Raw genomic sequence first — 4,061 nt, 5'->3', positions numbered from 1 at the left:
TTTTAGGTCATGGTCTAAGGTTTCAGTCCATGTGTCATCATGATACCATAGGTCAAAGAAAAAACATGTCCATCACATAATTCAGTGGGTAAAGGGAGTTATAAGCTTAGGGAAAGAAAAATAAAGGTAAAGGTAATGTTTTATTTCGATAAGACAATGTTGTAGTACAATACCTCGTCTTGCCATTTCTCATATGGCCATTTATTCTTCAAAATATGTTTATGACCAAATGTTGAAGCATTTTACAAACGTGAAAGAGGTTTTTGTCAATGATAGGCCAAGGAAAAAAACCATCCTTCATTTTATGCACGGGTATTCTTATTTGAGAGAAATTCCCAAAATACACTTGCAACAGGAGAGTTGTTACGCTTTTGGATAGATTGACTTCGAGACAGATTTTTCAGGTATTTGGAGCAGGTGTTGGCAGTGCTTAAGGACTCTATTGTGTAATAGACATCCTAATATTTCCAATTGTACCTTCATATAGTGATTCAGATTAGTGGAAGGCATCCAAAATTTCTCTGCAAGTTGGCGCTGCACTTTTGTGAGAGACACCCTGAGTTTTTGGAGTGACCTTGGGAAAATCAATTTTCCTTCCTGCTGAAGTGTCCAAATTACATTCTTGATGAGTCCATCTTGTAGAACACTTCAAGAGCTTTCCAACTAGCTATCAAGTTTACGATTTGGAGTGGCGTCCAAAAGCTGGTTGTAAGTTAGCACTGCTCTTCTGTGAATTGTGCTGTGCTTCTGGAGGTGGCGTTGCGCTTCTGTGTGCTGTGCTTAGGAGAGAGTGGCCCAAAACTTGCCAAAACTCATAAAAATTTCAAATTTAATCTTGCATTCTGATTCTTTCCTCTTCTAAGTTGTTCAACAAGTAAGTACCATCATCTTACTCGCTCTTTTCCTTTGCCAAAGAAAGTGTAAATGTGAGTTTTCTTCATCTAGGGTTTATGTGAAATTTCATGTTGCAAATCTAGTGAAAATGATAGGTTTTGTTAAGTTATGACATTGAAAACTTTAAAATTTGTCATCTCATACCTCTGTACATATATAAATAACCCTAGCATTCACTAATCAACTCACTTACCTTCAGTTTACCTCACCTTTACATAAACCCTAGCCCATACCTATCATTTTGGATAATTTCCTAGTAGGACTGTTTTTAAATTCTCCTACTCATCTCTCTCTCTAATTCCACTCCATTCAAACTTCCTAATTTTTCTACCACCCCTATCCATCCCCAAAAATTCCCCTATCATCATGTCCCTTCCCTAACTCCTTCATTTCATCATTTCCTTCCTTGAGCAAGAAAATAGTCAGCTTAAGACTAAACAACTGATCATGGAGAAGGCGTAGTCCAAGATGCTACAACAAGGAGGGAAAGGTAAAGTAGTGATAGAACATGATGAACATGAAAAGGAAGTTGGAAAGTAGAAACCAAGGACCAAGGGACTCAAAAGGGCATTGAAGGAAGAGAAAGAACATAACCTGTTAGATCAAGACTTAGACATGGAAGACATAATTACCTTGGAGATCAATGAAGATAGAGAATATTGGCTAAGTAAGGTCAGTGAACACTTAGAAAAGCTTCTTGACAAAGCCAGGTCAAATTCAAACTCATGATGTAATTGCAGTAGTTCGAGGTTAGATGATGTAATCATGAATAAATAGACATCATAGGTTGTTTTTATGGTTAATTAGGCCTCATAAAGGAAGAAAAATTCAAAACAAAGTCTAAGAGAAGAGTTTGTATTTAACCTTCTCACTCTCACCTCTTAGTTGAGAGAATCTTGGAAACAGTTCCACCACTTAGGAATTCGAATCCTGAAGGTGGGGAAGATTTTTTATTGAGTCTATATGTATCATTTCTCATTCAGAGAGAGGTTTGAATTTTGTGGAGAGGCTTGTACCTTATGTTTTCTTACAGCTAATCGAGGAGCAGTTGCAACTATATTTCAGGAATAGTTGTTCAGTGAGTCTATGGTGTTGTTTTCCTTTTAGATCAATTTCTAATTGATTAAATAATCTCCCTTTTCATATTTTATCTTCTTCTTATTGTTTTCCTTACATTCATATAGACAGAATTCTTAGATTGAAGCTCTGTTTATGTGGAAATCGTGCTTGTGTTTCTTTTCTTCTAAGACTAATGAATTCATGATTTTACATGATCATTATATTCTCTTAAACTCTTAGACCTATACTACATTGAAAACACTTTAAGTTAACCATAACACACTAATATCTAGCTCAATTTTATACTTTTCACTACATACTTGAAGCCTTAACCTAATTACCTGCTCTAATCCCTAGTCTAGCAAACCAAAAACCCTAAATTCACAAATACTCAAACAAGACATGAATATCTAGCCTAAACCCTATTTCTTTCCAATTATTCATTGACAAATCCTTAGGGAGATCCCTCTCTGGTTCAGTAGGGCTAGCTACTGAACTAAAAGTGTTTCGAGGTTACCTCTTTCGATATCCTCCTCAAGCTAGGAAATTGTAGGGGATAACATTTTTGGTGTCGTTGCCGAGGAAATGAGTGTTATATCTTCCCTGGGAAGGAGCGACAAATATCATATCTGGTTGTTGATGGTGAATAGTGATCAGACATAGAAAGGTTGTGCATATTTCACTTGGAGACTCCAGTGTCAAAGAATCCAAAGGTTTAGAATTCTAATGGCAACTCCATTGTTCAAAAAACTAGTAGTTTGAAGAACTTCTTGGTGACTTAACTATTTTAAAAATAGATTCAACTGCTCTAAGGTATGCTCCTATGAATCAAGCTCACATTCTTGGTTTTCCAAATCATATTCCTTGTATAGATTGGAAAACAGGGCTACCAAAGTTTAAAGGTCAGGATGAAGAAGATGCTAGTTTGAATTTGGTCAAATTTCATTTTCATATTCACAGATTAAAGACTAAGTTTCTTGAAGATTGTCTGATTAAGATATTCATGGCTAGCCCAGAGGAAATAGTGAGGAAATGGTATGAGATTCTACCATCTGCTAATTTATATTCTCTAAAGGATTTTCATTCAGCTTTCTTTCAACAATATCAAAATTGCAATTTTTCGTTATCAATGATGGATAAATGTTATGAGATTTCTGAAAATTTCATTAAATTTTTTCAAATTCGTATGGGGATGAAGAGTATATGGAAGAAGATATATTAGAAGCCCTTTATGATTTTTCCTCCCAACAAGAATTAGCATTTTCCTCCTTGGATGAAATAGACCGAAATAAAAATAGAGAAAGACCTATTCCTAATATTGAAAATGAAAATCACCAAGTCAATTTTTATTTCTATACAACTAAATGTTCTCCTCTATCTGAAGATGAAATCGATCAGCTATTGAAAAACCATGTTACAGCCCAAGTTAAGGCAGGTTTGCAGTGCTCATAGATCCAAGAATGTGTAAGAGAAATTTCTTCCATAATTGAAAATGAAAATCTAGATTTAAATGATGACAGTCATGAGACTGATGAGACTATACATGAAGTTGGTATGAGTAAGCCAATTTGTAATGTAGATTTCCTGCAAGGAGATAAGCTAACAAGGACTATTTTATTTCATGAAGAGGATAGGGCTGACGTGTTTAATAATCTTGAAGAATTTGTTATGTTCAAAGATGATTTAGACTATGAGTTGGAAAAATATGAGACTGAGATAGATAGTATGCCAGAGATAAAATCAGAATTTCTCATGCTTCAGGAATTTACAGGCAACACTCAGGTAGCAGAAAGTCATACTTCCCTATGCCTTCCTATGGATCAACAACCAAGTATTATTTCAGATCAAAATGAAAGGAGTACTTGTATTTTTGCTGGATTTCAAGACAATGTAACATTTCAGATTTTTAAGGATCCTTACATTGATTTGTTGCAACCATGTGGGAAGATGAATTTTCTTGTATTTATGGGTCATGAGAACATTTTTAGTTGACACTCAGAGTTGCCTAGCTTTTTTTTTTTTTTTGCTTGCTCAAGGAAAGTACAAGCAAACTTCAAGTAGGTATCCATCTGTTGGATTGGTTACACTGGAGGGATAATTACACATGA

This window comes from Pinus tabuliformis, chromosome 9 (assembly GCF_031772625.1).
Source record: "Pinus tabuliformis cultivar Carrire ecotype Pingquan chromosome 9, CPIR1, whole genome shotgun sequence".
NCBI classification, from domain to species: domain Eukaryota; kingdom Viridiplantae; phylum Streptophyta; class Pinopsida; order Pinales; family Pinaceae; genus Pinus; species Pinus tabuliformis.
This window is presented reverse-complemented; position numbering follows the sequence as displayed.